The 15,092-nt window shown below is 41.7% G+C and overlaps 1 long non-coding RNA gene across 1 annotated transcript; it reads right to left on the bottom strand.

Annotated features, from left to right (window-relative positions):
• Positions 1 to 7,103: 7,103 nt before the first annotated feature.
• LOC133392125 (uncharacterized) lies at positions 7,104 to 8,128 on the bottom strand. Its single transcript, XR_009765467.1, has 2 exons — positions 7,849 to 8,128; positions 7,104 to 7,790 (listed from the first exon to the last, which is right to left on the bottom strand). It is a non-coding gene; the product is annotated as an uncharacterized LOC133392125 (long non-coding RNA).
• Positions 8,129 to 15,092: the final 6,964 nt, after the last annotated feature.

Below are 15,092 nucleotides of genomic sequence, written 5' to 3'. Positions count from 1 at the left end.
GTTTGTTCCATGGTCGACATGAGTTCAATTCCATTTGTATTGTTTTCATTGATGATTAAAAGTTTTGATTTCTTTTTAAAACATGCAGCTCCAGTAACTTCAGACCCCTTTACTCATTGTTAGAAATGCGTGTTTAATAGTCAATGTGTTATTTTTATTGTTTTATTTATTTCTTTTAATTCATTTAGTATCAGTACCCCTTCATACAACAAAACAAGCAAATAGCACGATCATGAATAATAATATGATGGCGCAACTGGCAAAGTGATTCGAAGTAGAATTAGCGATGTGGTTGGTAGCATCAAGGATGAAGCATGAGCATGAATTGGAATATGAGGGAAGGGAATGAATCCGAATGTTCATTTCTATTTTTAGCTCTTTTTTGCATGGGTTCATCCTTCACGTGTGTTCACTATCCCCGAAAATGATTTGTATTTCGCTAGAACTAGAACGGCGATACGATTGTTTAAATACTAAACTCCAACGGAAACCACCAGCACTGAAGCAAGTGAGATTTCAGTAATGGTCGTTGGTGTTGATACCCACTAGTGATGGGAATAGTTCCGAAAATTGAGGAACGGAACGAACCTGCTAATCTGGAGAAAAAGAACGGAACGCGGAACGCAGGTTCAAGATGACCTGCGATGGTTCCCAAATAGCCAGAATTGCTTAAGCAGCTCATTTTGGCACGCTAAAGATCGCTGCTCTAATTCGCCTTTTGCAGTAGATAAACAGCATCAAAGTTCTATGTGGGTCTTTCAAACAGCGCCTAAGCAGCTTCCTTATGCCACGATGCCAGGGATTATTTTTCTTTGTGTTTTATTTTCAAGCAAGCGTCATCGATGAAATAAACAGCAAAATTTGTTTGGTTTAAACACATATGTATATTTTTAAATCTTTTGTATTGATAAATTACACAAATTTTTACACAATTTACTGATAATTCACAATCACTTCCCTCAATATTCATTCTTCAATTAACGAATCTAACTTATGCAGCAGCAATGAGATTATTGCCGTCGTCCGTCTTTGACACTTTGACAAGAGCCACCTTGAACCGATGTCATGCATTAAAAAGCTATAAAGTTCCACCAAGTTCAGTACCGTTTCTTAACAAGCCTTCAAGTTCCATCGTGAACCCTACACATAGTGCTAATCAGCCGCAAAGTTCCAAAGAGTACCATGTGCCTGTTAAAAAGCTCCATAGTTCCGCAAAGTACCGTCTATCTCTTAATCAGCCACAAAGTACGACATCGGAACGATTTTTCGTTAAACAGCCCTAAATCAGCTATAAAGTACGAGCTGGCTATTTGGGAGGTGGATTAATTATATCAGGTAGTGGATAAGGGCCTTTGGGGGGTCGCCATAGTTAAGGGACTTTACGTCATTTTAAAACCGTTAAACAATGGTTTCCGCACACAAAGCATAGCAAATAGAAAAGATTTCTTTGTTACTACGTGCATGTTTGTGTTTCTTTTGATTTAATCGAAAAAATGAGATATATTAACAAAAGATTTGACGATTTATTTATGCACGAAATGTAAAATCATGTGAGTATGAGTTCTAATCTTATGTATTGATTTTACATTTCTAATTGTCCACACGACTCGTATATAATGAAGAATTAATGCGACAATTGAAAAAAAGTAATTCATTAGTTTTTATCCTCAAAAATGTCGCAAACACAATGAATTATAGAATAATTTTACGAAATAACACAAAATAACACACTTAAATCTATGTTTTAATGTTAAATAAGAACTCGCAAAGCCCAACATATATTTTTAAAGAATATTTAATCGAGAAAAAGTGGTAGAAAAATTAAATGAACCATTTAAAAAAATGTAAACAATGTTTGAACCCTGGAGACCTTACGTCAAGTGACGAATTGTCAAAATACTCTAGATTCCACCACCTGATATTTTTAAATCCACTTTGGGCTCTGGTATAAAAATCGTGGAGGGTTGGTGCGGGGTAATGAAATTTGTATGTAGAAAGTGCCCGATATCTCCCACAATGTCGCCCAGCAAAAGCGTTAAAAATCAACCTACTAAATACATTATCCTTGAATTTGACTGATAACGTCGGACGACGAAATCGCACGTCCGACGTTTTCTGTCAAATCCCATATAAATCTCGTCCGATAAAATCGCATCCGATGAGCGTTGCCACCGCCCTAATACACCTTGGTTTTGAAGTAGGGCTTATTTCACGCATAAACTATGTCATACCAATCATTACCCTCGTTGCCTCAAACTCTATTACTTGGTCAAAAGACGTTCACGTAAAATCAAGTATTTTTTAGTATTGACCAACAATTACGCTGATGTACGTATTTTGTGAAGTCTGTCACGAACAACGAACCGCTGGAATGTTGGATTTCTACATAACATCCTGTAGTCATATATTTTGCCGAAAGTGCGCTCGGAACTCAGAGGATTGTACCATTTGTGGGAAACTGTGCTATACTATGCAAATGAATCAGGATTTACCATTGAATGTTAAAGAATACTTTTTGAACCATGCACATCAACTTGGGAAAATTGGAAGAATCTACCAATTCCAAAATGGCAAAATGGATCATTTTATAAAAAACAATTGCTCTATCTTCAAAGAGTATGAAGCAAGAAAGCATCGAATTCAGAAGCTGAAGCAAATGTATGAAGCATACAAGAAAGGGATCGCCGATGAACAACATCTAATCATTCAGTTGCTGCAAAAGAAGAAAAAAGCTATGCAGTACACTTCCCCAATTTATTTACAAGACACAGTGGAAGAAGATTTTCTGCATAATACGTCCATATAAGGATTATAGCGTTATTTTTATCTTTGATAATTGATATGAACAATACACTTTAGTAAAATATGCTCGTATTGCGACTTAATCTGCCTGGAATTAAATTAAATTAAATATTAGACCAAAAAGAAGGATACGCGAAAAACTGTTTTCACATAAAAGTAATTATTTTGAAGTTCGGTAGTTTATTAATTCACTAGCCAAAGCCTCGTTGGCTCTAACGGGCGCAAGCCATTTTCGAATTATTCTTAAACTAAAAACTAACTCGAACAACTTATTTTTCCTATGCACTATACCAATGATCTCCTAACTTGAGTTAGCGGGGGCCCCATTGCTTCGTATTCATCAGTGTTGAAGGCCATGTTGCCATCCGTTGACTTTCGCTAATTATTATAAATCAGTTATTCTTCGACGGGCCATACTGTCTGAATAAGATGGGTAACAGTTTAAAATTCACATAGCAAAATCAAGCCTACCACTACAGTTCACAGCGGCCACGACAGAAGTCGGAGACAAATTAAATTTACACGTTCGATCCGGTGAACTTTCCCGTACGCCGGTGACAGGCCCTGGGTTGCTGTTGTTTGGATAGTTTATAGAGGCTTTGGCTCCAACGGAGTTCTTTCGCCTCTTAAACAGGCACTGGGGCCTGCCATTGGTCTTTTGCTAGTGAAACATACAACATTGCGAACAACTGTACTGTTCTCGCATGAATAGCAGCAGTGGGTAAGTAAAAGAATGCTGTTCTAAGAATTACAGTCTTTCCCCGAGTTACGCGAATAATGCGTTCCGGAGACATTCGCGTAACTCGGATTTTCGCGTAAGTCGAATATCACATGTTACAGCAAAAATATACTTTATTTATCATAATTTTTGATTGAAGTTAGTTCATTTATGTAATTTAATACTTATTTGATGCAATTGGTGTACAAAATTTGGTTATTTATCGGTAATTATTTTTCATTTGACAATTGATGGAGAAAATTGTACTGATTTGACATCTGAACTGTCAAAAATAAAAATTCGCGTAACTCGAATTCGCGTAACTCGAGTGTCGCGTAACTCGGGGAAAGACTGTATTGCGGTTGATGAAAACCTCATCCCCCAAGTGCCACAAATCCACTAAACGACCACTAAACGGCTTCTAAACGACTCAAGTTCTCTACCTAAACGGAATATAGAAAGACTTCGTTTAGCAGACGGCAAACGACTCATGCATTCTAAAAATAGCGAAAAAGCTGGTGGCGCTCTCTGTTGGTGGGATACCCCAACCAGTTGAGCTTCATCGCTTGGAGGAGAGCTTTCTCATTTCCTCTGTACTGTTGTATGGTTTCGCATTGAAGTTATGCATCGCTAGAACTAGAACGGCGATACGATTGTTTAAATACAAAACTCCAACGAAAACCACCAGCACAGAAGCAAGTGAGATTTGAGTAATGGTCGTTGGTGTTGATACCCACGTATCTGACCACACGACCATTCATATAGATTTTTGCTCAGAAAGCTAGAAGGCTATATAGGTCATGATAAGATGAAACTTGTCGAAACACATTGCAAGAAAAGGATAGCAATATAATGATGAGTTGTAATACGCCATCTATTGATCAAACCAATGAAGCTGTGGAGCTTTCATTTTTTTTCTATGGATATTCAATTTTCCAGTCGTTTAAGCTTAATCTGTGGCGCTTGGGCCCTCATCACATAACAGTATTGATGAATAAAGTAGAGTTGAAATTACAGTGGAGCGCCGTTTATCCGGGCTTCTCCGGACTTAACTTCGCCCGGATAAGCGAATAACACGGATAATGAGTCAAATGACATACAGTGGAGCGCCGTTTATCCGGGCTTCTCGAGACTTGACCTTGTCCGGAGAAGCGAATATCACGGATAATGAGTCAAATGATATACAGTGGAGCGCCGTTTATCCGGGTACCTTTTATCCGACTTTCCGTTTATCCGTGCTGTTGAGAAATGACAGTTCAATACAAAAGTGACGTTGCGTTATGAGGAGGATATTTAAAAAAGCGGTTATAAGAGCACATTGTCATTACAAAAACACTATAATGCATGGCAAATTTTAAATATTCTCTTTGGAAAAACATGAAGTTAGTAAAAACTGGGTTATTTTTATCAAAAAATAAGAAAAATTCCAAATCATAACCATGAATTGGTGATAAAATATATCATTTTACTCATTATCCGTGTTATTCGCTTATCCGGGCGAGGTCAAGTCCCGAGAAGCCCGGATAAACGGCGCTCCACTGTATTTTATCACCAATTTCTGGTTATGTTTTGGAAATTTATCTTATATTTTGATAAAAATAACTCAGTTTTTATTAACTTCATATTTTTACAAAGCGAATACTTAAAATTTGCCATTAATTATAGTGGTTTTTGTTATGACAATGTGCTCTTTTAACCGCTTTTTCAAATATCCTCCTCATAACGCAATATCACTTTTGTATTGAACTGTCATTTCTCAACAGCACGGATAAACGGAAAACCGGATAAAAGGTATCCGGATAAACGGCGCTCCACTGTATTTTATCACCAATTCCTGGTTATTTTTTGGAAATTTTTCTTATTTTTTGATAAAAATAACCCAGTTTTTATTAACTTCATGTTTTTCGAAAAAGAATTTTAAAAATTTGCCATGAATTACAGTGTTTTTGTTATGACAATGTGCTTTTATAACCGCTTTTTCAAATATAGCTCCTCATAGCCCAATGTCATTTTTGTATTGAACTGTCATTTCTCAATAGCACGGATAAACGGAAAGCCGGATAAAAAATATCCGGATAAACGGCGCTGCACTGTATACCCAGCTGACATTATATAGCACGAATAATCGGGAATTCGAGCAAATTCCCTTAAACTGGAGCCTTCCCATATAACCAAGATACCGAAAACGCCACCAATTTCCTGTACTAAAAATCCAGTTGTATCGAACAAAGCCAAAAAACTGTCAGATTGGTGGGTTAAACCACACATCTCCAGAAGCAGCCACTTCTATGTTTGTTCAAATCAGTTTTTTTATGCACGCGTAATTCATTTGCTCGACATATATCACCCCAAAATGTGTTTAATTGTGTAAAGGAAGTAATGAAACTTGTGTGTTTAAGTTCATTTGTTGTGAAACATGTTTGTGTAAGATGTGGATGTGTGTGTTTGTTTACTTGCAAATGGACTTTTTTATTTCGCTGGCCAGTGCATAGTTTATAGATTTATAATATTGCCGAAGTTATGTTGTGATGTAAGTGAATGAGTTAAAGTAATCAATGTGTTAAAATCATGTTCAGCATATTGACCTTAGCTCGCACTTGCTCCATCTTTTCCTCGTCAACATGTTTGGAAAAGGTGGGCCAAGTGCGGGCAAGGTCAATACATCTTATTAGAACTGACAGCTCCGATTGTTCTAAAATTTGGTGGGTTAACGACTGAATCGACCACCACTAACCCACGTGGGTTTGAAGTGGTTTTACAGTGGGTTAAGGCCGATTTGGTTATTTGGGTTAAACTTCCCTTAAACTGCACCAGTTTAAGGGAATTTCGAAAAAGTCCTTTAAAATCAAATGTGATGCGGCTGTTTCGTTACTTTCTTATATATTCGCCTGGAAACGATGTTTGCTATCGTTATAGTTGGTCATGTACCCATTTTATACTTAAATAATACCCATTTTTATAGAATAACGTCACATAAAATTAGCTTTTGTTTTTCATCAAAAAACCATAGTCATGAATGAAAAATGAGCTCGATGGCATCGTCCATCGATAGAGGAACGTCTAATCTACGATCACAGCAAATCTTGGCGCTTTCAACACACTTGATCACACACAAATCCACAATTTCAGGCGTATCGATTACTAATCGAGCAGATATGGGAAAACAATTTCGGGCAAATGTCACTTGGGCATTTTATACTTAAATAATACCCATTTTTATAGAATAACGTCACATAAAATTAGCTTTTGTTTTTAATCAAAAAACCATAGCTATGAATGAGAAATGAGCTCGACGGCTTCGTTCATCGATAGAGGAACGTCTAATTTACGATCACGCCAAATCTTGGCGCTTTCAACACACTTGATCACACACAAATCCACATTTTCAGGCGTATCGAGCACTAATCGAGCAGATATGGTAAAACGATTTCGAGCAAATGTCACTTGGGTAGCGAAAAAAAACTCATTTTTTGTATAGTCTGTTCCCGAGTTACGCGGTTTCTGTGTTCCCGGCGAATCCGCGTAACTCGAATATCCGCGTATGTCGAATTTCTCATTTTTTGAATAAAATACTATTCAATACTCAAAGTTTTTGATTTTATTTAGCACTTTTATACACTTTATCATTTATTTCATATGATTTGTGCGAAAAATCTAATATTGGGGGCCTTCACGATTCTAGTTAGTTTTCTTGTATGGAGTTTGACAGTTGGAGGCTGAAATCATGTAAACACTCTGTGGCGACCACGTTATAGCCTCACCACAGTCCGGAGCTGACGTCAACCGTCAATTCAAAATATCGGGCACTCTAATTCGATCACCCTAATTCAAGCACCCTAATTCGAGCACCCTAATGAATATGAATATGAACCTTATTCGAGCACCTTTTTTTTTTTTTTTTTTTTTTTTTGTTAACGAAGAGTGAGCATATTCCATCCCCCTCTCCGACTCACCCAACTCGGCCGGTACGCTTGTGGTGCGTATTACTTCATGCGGAGTCGTGTGTGCGGTTGCACCCTGGGTCACGACGCATCTTCTGCGGCGATCTGGTCTGCTGATTCTGCTTATTACGCTGCTTTCCGTGGTGCGACGCGGTCCCTTTGGTCCTATCGCCCACGCTTCGGGTGGGCAATGGGGTGTCTGCATCGTTGGTCACCACTCCAAGCCCGTAAGGCAGTTCTCCTGAAACGAAATTTTGATAGAGGAAACAAGAAGAAGGAGAAAGAGATAGAAGAAAGCTGGAAATAGATGAGAGAAGAGATATAGAAAGCTGGAAAGAAACGAAAAGAAGTTATTCGAGCACCCTAATTCGAGCAATAGTTACCAACTTAGCCAGACTAAACTATTTCCCGTTAAAAAGATTATAAAAAGCCGTCGTTCCCACCACGCGTTCTCTTGTCTTTTCGTTCTCATCCGCTAGTGGACGTGCTCCCGTAACTGCGTAACGCGTGATAAAGACATTGTAAAACATTGTATTTTGTGACATCTTGGGAATCCAAATAAAAAGTGGTCTACCCACGAGGTAGCCAAAACTCCATACAAAACCACACAAAAAACTAGCCTGCGATTTTCAGTCTAGAAAATTTTAGCCTAAAAGCTAAAATTAGATTCAAGTACCTGCTCGAAAACACGGTGTTGTTTACGTTTATCCCAAGGTGCATCAAAGAGATCAGGTGGTGGAATGTGGAATCAAAGTGTATGTAGTCCAGGTGGTCTCATAGCATTTTTTCATAACCAATTTTGAACATCACTTTTTGACAGAACGAGTGAAAACTTTTGCTGCAACAAGCTTTCTGGAGGCTTGACTAATACTCAAAATACTCTTACAATCTTCATTCAGAAGCAGAAGCGATAAAAATCAGCCTTCTAAATTCATACACCTTGGGATAAGCCCACCTGTATACCCAAGCGCCACAGATTAAGCTTAAACGACTGGAAAATTGAATATCCATAGAAAAAAATGAAAGCTCCACAGCTTTATTGGTTTGATCAATAGATGGCGTATTACAACTCATCATTATATTGCTATCCTTTTCTTGCAATGTGTTGCGACAAGTTTTATCTTATCATGACCTATATAGCCTTCTGACTTTCCGAGCAAAAATCTATATTGTTGTGGGCAGCCGTGCCGACCCCTGGACTTGCCGTGGTAGTTGTGCTGCCACTGGTCAATGTCCAGGGGACGACAGTGTGTCACGCACACTGTCGTACGCACACTAAGCGCGGGCCGCTTAGTGTGTGTTGTGCGCTCGGACAAGCAGGTGTTGCGAGCAGCCGGTCGAGCAGGGCTCCCGGCAGGGCACGGTACGGCTGGCGCGCGGCCGAGTATATATAGTGTGTATTGTGCTTGTTATTATTTATGATGTGTACTGTTATATCAGTGTTTGAATAAAGTACCTGAGAAAGCCAAAGACACAACAGTGGCGACGAGGATGGGATCCTCTTGCGTAAGGAGGATCCCTAGAAGAACCCGCGGTCGCCATCGCGATCGAGCGCGTCGGTTGGAGCCGGCGCCATCGCGATGGCACGGGTCCCCGCGACAGTGGGACGCCGTTCGACAAGGACCGCTGCCGCCGCCGCCGTTAAGACCGTGGCCCCGGCTGTCGTTCCGCGATGGGGACAGAAGGGACAGCCGCACACACACACTCGGCGATGTTTGATTCGCCGGGCTGCAGGCCCAGGGAGCGCCGGCAATGGAAAGGTCGAAGCCTGATTGCCGGGCCATCTGCGGCGACGCTAGGTGTCGTCGGGCTGCAGCCCAAGGAGCGCCGGCAATGTAAGAGGCGAATTGTCTTTCTGCCTAGCTGCCGGGCCATCATTGGTGACGCGAGAGGTCACTGAGTTGCTGCCGCTGTGTTCGACGGAGAGGGGGCGAGATGCCACGTCCCGCTGCAGTAGCCGTCGTGTTGGACGGAGAGGAGGGCGAGGTTCCATGCCGCCCCGCTGCAGCCGTCGTAGACCAGTGAGAGGGGGCGAGGTTTCATGCCGCCCCGCTGCAGCAGTAGTGTCAACGGAGAGGGGGCGAGGTCCCATGCCGCCCCGCTGCTGCCGTTGTGTTTGACAGAGAGGAGGGCGAGGTTCAATGCCGCCCCGCTGCAGCCGTTGTGTCAACGGAGAGGGGGCGAGGTCCCATGCCGCCCCGCTGCAGTAACAGTGTCAACGGAGAGGGGCGAGGTTTCATGTCGCCCCGCTGCAGCCGTCGTGTTTGACGGAGAGGAGGGCGAGGTCCAATGCCGCCCCGATGCAGCAATAGTGTCAACGGAGAGGGGGCGAGGTCCCATGCCGCCCCGATGCTGCCGTTTTTATTCGTCGGAGAGAGGGGGAGGTCGCATTCCGTCCCCAGTTGCAGCACCGACGTGTTGTTCCCGACGTGAAGGGCGAAATGTGTGCCGTCCTTGCTGCAGCAATTGTACCACCGCTACAGGATGCCATAACGGGCTGCTGGGATATGCTCTTCAGCCGGATGAGGCTTGCGGGACAAACCGGTCGCCGCCGGAGAGATCGCCAGCAGCAGCGTAGCAGCGTGCGGAACGAGTTGCTGGGTAATGCTCTCCTGCCGGATGAGGCTAGCGGGACATTACGGTCGCCGCCGGGGAGATTTCCTGCAACGTCGTAGCAGCGTTGCGGTAGCCGGGTAGCGCAGCTTAGGAGCAGCATTTGCGCAAAAAAATGCCCCAGGACAAGGGCCCCAGGACAAGGCCGGAGGGTGTCACCACACCGATATTCCCGCAATGGAATATGCGCGTGTCGGTTCGACCCCCTCCGGATAAGTAAAAGGGGGAGATGTTGTGGGCAGCCGTGCCGACCCCTGGACTTGCCGTGGTAGTTGTGCTGCCACTGGTCAATGTCCAGGGGACGACAGTGTGTCACGCACACTGTCGTACGCACACTAAGCGCGGGCCGCTTAGTGTGTGTTGTGCGCTCGGACAAGCAAGTGTTGCGAGCAGCCGGTCGAGCAAGGCTCCCGGCAGGGCACGGTACGGCTGGCGCGCGGCCGAGTATATATAGTGTGTATTGTGCTTGTTATTATTTATGATGTGTACTGTTTGTCATAACCAGCACGTACAGCAAGTTATCGTATGAGCCAACCTGACAGGAGGTAGCTGTCAAGAACCGTCAAACGGGGGAATGGGAGAAAAGTGCGCCAAGAAAAGAAGCGTCACTTTGCACACACGAAGAACGTTTGTAAGCAGAATACCACGGAAATAAAAGTTCATACATCATAATTACGATAAATTGGCGACGAGGAAGAACGAGCATTACGCGTGCTACATTGCTCATAGAACAAAGCCGTACAAATCGAAACTGTGCTGTGTTTGTATTCGTGGCATCTCCACCAAGGGAAGCTGGTTCTGCTGCTTATTCAATCATCACCCGCTCCGCTGCAAAGGCTGCTGATGCTGATAACTCTACAGAAACTCTTCCGCCGATAAATCCAGCGGGCATTGGTTGTTCTTTTGCTGCTGCTGCGGCTGCTGCTGTTGCTACTGCTACTGTTGATCCTTCTAATACTGGCCTTACAAGATCCGACAATACTGCTGAAATAACAACTGCTACTGCTACAAAGAAGATGTCGGGAATGTTCGTGTTTGAACCATTCGACCCAACAAACTGCAAAATCCAAAGATGGCTAGAAAGACTACAGATTGCTTTCAAAATTCATCGTGTTCCCGAAGAAGACAAACGCGATTACCTCCTTCATTACATGGGTAGTACGACCTACGATGTATTGTGCAACAAGCTAAAGAATGATGAACCGCAAACAAAAACGTTCGAAGAAATTGTTGCCATCCTCAAAGAGCATTTTAATCCAAATCCATTGGAAATTTTGGAAAATTTCAAGTTTGCAAACCGAAAACAACGCGAAAATGAATCACTTAGCACATATTTGATGGAATTAGAAAAGCTTGCTCAAACTTGTAGTTTTGGCGATTACCTTGACAAAGCCTTGCGAAATCAATTCGTGTTCGGACTTCAAAACCGTGCGATACAATCGCGGCTGCTCGAGATACGTGACCTGACATTGGCTAAAGCAAAGGACATAGCTTTCGGCATGGAAATGTCTAACAGAGGTACAGATGAGATACAAGGCACCGTTACTCCATATCCAGTTCAGCACATCATTGCTGCGAATAAAAAGAAAAGCAAGCCGGCGTCAACTCAACGGAAAGTAACTTGCTATTGGTGTGGGGATGGAGACCATCTTGCGGATAAGTGCCGACACTTGAAGACAATTTGCTATCATTGCAATAAGATGGGGCATCTTGCAAAAGTATGCCGGACAAAAGTAAATCGTTCGAGTGTACACACACTAGAATGCAGCTCTGAGCTTCCCGCAGACGATGACGCCAACATCGTGGACGTGTTCAACATGAGAACAATACAAAATATGGCTGGTAAGTTTTTGCTAGAAATGGAGATTTCCGACAGAAAACTTATTTTTTAGGTGGACACTGGCTCTCCAGTATCCCTTATTAGTAACAGGGATAGATTAAATTATTTTCCTAACATAATAACAAAAAAAAGTAACGTCAAATTGAAAAGTTATTGTGATGGTCAGTGGCGGATTTAACGGTGCGCGGACTGAGCGGCCGCGGGGGGCCCCGTCAATGTAGGGGCCCCGTGTATGGTAATTCCTGCATATAGAAGAGTGTGTACAGTAGTCTCAGCGAGATCTTCTGTGCTAGATAGGGGCCCCATGGATGAAGGGACTCATAAACTATAGGGACCCAGTACAGGGATTCTGAGCACCCCCCCCCCCCGCCAACAAATCATTAAAGTGTGTTTGATTCAAAACTTAATGCAGCATTATGCACCCCCCCCCCCCCCCCGCTCGACACCAACCGTGGGGCCTCCACTGCTTTTAACGCTTAGGGCCCCCAACACCCTAAATCCGCCACTGGTGATGGTGTGATAAATGTGCTAGGTGAAATCAAGGTGAAGGCTATAATTAATAGTGTAGAAACTTTTTTACCACTACTTGTTACGGAATCAGAAAGGAATCCTCTGCTTGGGCGTAACTGGATAAAGACTATAAATTTAAACCTAAACGAATTTCTAAAAACCAACTATGAAGTATCCTATTGCTCCTCGGAAAAATCTACTACAAGCTCAAATTTAGAAAACCTATTCAACAAATATCCCAAAGTCTTTAGTTCAGGATTAGGAAAAATTTAAAATTTACAAGCTTCATTAGCTCTACGTCAAGATGCAAAGCCAGTTTTCTTCAAGGCTAGGCCTGTCGCATTTGCGGTGCGGGATGCTGTGAGCAAAGAAATTGATAAACTAGTTTCAGAAAATGTCCTGGAAAAAGTGGATCATTCCGAATGGGCTACTCCTATTGTCCCAGTAAAAAAATCGGGAGGGAATGTTAGATTATGCGGGGATTATAAAATCACGGTAAACCCAAATTTAATAATTGACGAACACCCGCTTCCGACTGTAGAAGAATTATTTGCAAATGTGGCCGGGGGAGACAAATTTTCAAAAATAGATCTCTCCCAAGCTTATCTTCAATTGGAGGTAAACCCTTGTTGTCGCGAAATATTAACATTATCGACACATAAAGGACTGTTTCGCCCCACTAGATTGATGTATGGAGTAGCATCGGCTCCAGCAATATTTCAAAGGTTGATTGAGCAAATCCTCCAAGGCATACCAGGGGTGACTGCATTCATTGATGATATTCGGATTACAGGCCCAAATGACGAAATGCATTTACAAAGATTGGAAGAAGTTTTGAAAAGATTGGAAAAATACAATTTAAGAGTAAATAATGTTGCTTTTTCGAAGACCAGATAGAATATTGCGGATATGTAGTAGATAAGCATGGCATACATAAACTGAATACGAAAATTAAAGCCATACAAGATATGTCTATCCCAAGAAACAAAGATCAGTTACGTTCGTTCCTGGGATTAATTAACTATTATGGTCGTTTCTTCCCACATTTAAGTACAGTTACTTATCCTCTGAATAATCTCTTAAAGGATGAAATACCTTATGTATGGGACGAGCATTGCAATAAAGCATTTACCCATGTGAAAAAGGAAATGCAAACTGAAAGAGTGTTAGTTCATTATAACCCTAATCTTCCTATCGTATTAGCTACAGATGCATCACCTTATGGAGTGGGTGCTGTGTTAAGCCATCAATTCCCTGATGGATCTGAAAGACCCTTGCAATACGCTTCCCAAACCTTAAATAAAACACAACAACGTTATTCACAAATTGATAAAGAGGCATACGCAATCATGTTTGGAGTCCGTAAATTTCACCAATACTTATATGGACGGAAATTTACACTCATAACCGACAACAAGCCGTTGGCACAAATCTTTGCAGAAAATAAAGGATTGCCAACGATGTCAGCAATGAGAATGCAGCATTACGCAGTTTTTTTGCAAGGATTCGAATACAATATTCACCATCGTAAATCAGCAAACCACTACAACGCAGATGCGTTTTCAAGGCTGCCCTTACCATTAGTGGACTCGGAAACCAAAATAGAAGAGTCTGATGTAGTGGAGATAAACACTATTCAAACATTACCACTTACAGTGCTCGAATTAGGAAAGGCTACGACAACCGATGCAGAAGTTGAAGAGCTATTACGAGCTCTCATAACGGGAAAAAACATCCTTCCAAAGTATTGTTTTGGCATTGATCAAAAAGAATTTTCCTTACAGAGCGACTGTATAATGCGAGGCAGTAGAGTGTATATACCCCCCATTTTAAGGGAGAAAGTATTACAGGAACTTCATTCCTCTCACTTTGGAATATCGAGAATAAAGTCATTAGCAAGAAGTTATTGCTGGTGGCCTAATATAGATAAGGACATAGAAAATATGGTTATCAACTGCCAATCTTGTCAAGAAACAAGAGCAAACCCACCCAAAGTACCGATCCATTGTTGGGAGAAAGCTGAAGGTCCTTTTCAAAGAGTGCATGTAGATTATGCAGGTCCTTTCATGGGAAGCTATTTTTTTATACTAGTAGACGCATTTTCAAAATGGCCTGAAGTCCGAATAGTAAATAACATCACAACCGAAACCACGATTAATACATGCAGGGACATATTTAGTACTTTCGGAGTTCCTATAATTTTGGTGAGTGATAATGGCACTCAATTTTCATCAACAGAATTTGCTCACTTCTTAAAGTTTAACGGCGTAATTCATAAATTTAGCGCCCCATACCATCCTGCCACAAATGGACAAGCCGAGCGATTCATTCAAACATTTAAAGCAAAGCTGAAAGCTATGAAGTGTGGTCGTTTAGAAATTCCAGGAGTATTGAGCAATATTTTAATGTCTTATCGAAAAATGATACACCCAAGTACGGGATTCTCACCGTCCATGTTAGTTTTTGGACGGCAAATACGAAGTTGTATCGACTTGATGATTCCATCAACGAGTACAACTTCCAAAGAAGTGACCTTAAAAATCAAAGAATTTCAAAATGGTCAAAGGGTAGCAGCCAGAGAGTACATTAAGGATAATAAGTGGGAATTTGGTAAAGTAAAAGAAAGGTTAGGCAAATTACACTACTTGATAGAATTAGATGATGGAAG

This window comes from Anopheles gambiae, chromosome 2, assembly GCF_943734735.2.
Source record: "Anopheles gambiae chromosome 2, idAnoGambNW_F1_1, whole genome shotgun sequence".
In the NCBI taxonomy this organism is placed as follows: Eukaryota; Metazoa; Arthropoda; class Insecta; order Diptera; family Culicidae; genus Anopheles; species Anopheles gambiae.
This window is presented reverse-complemented; position numbering and strand designations above follow the sequence as displayed.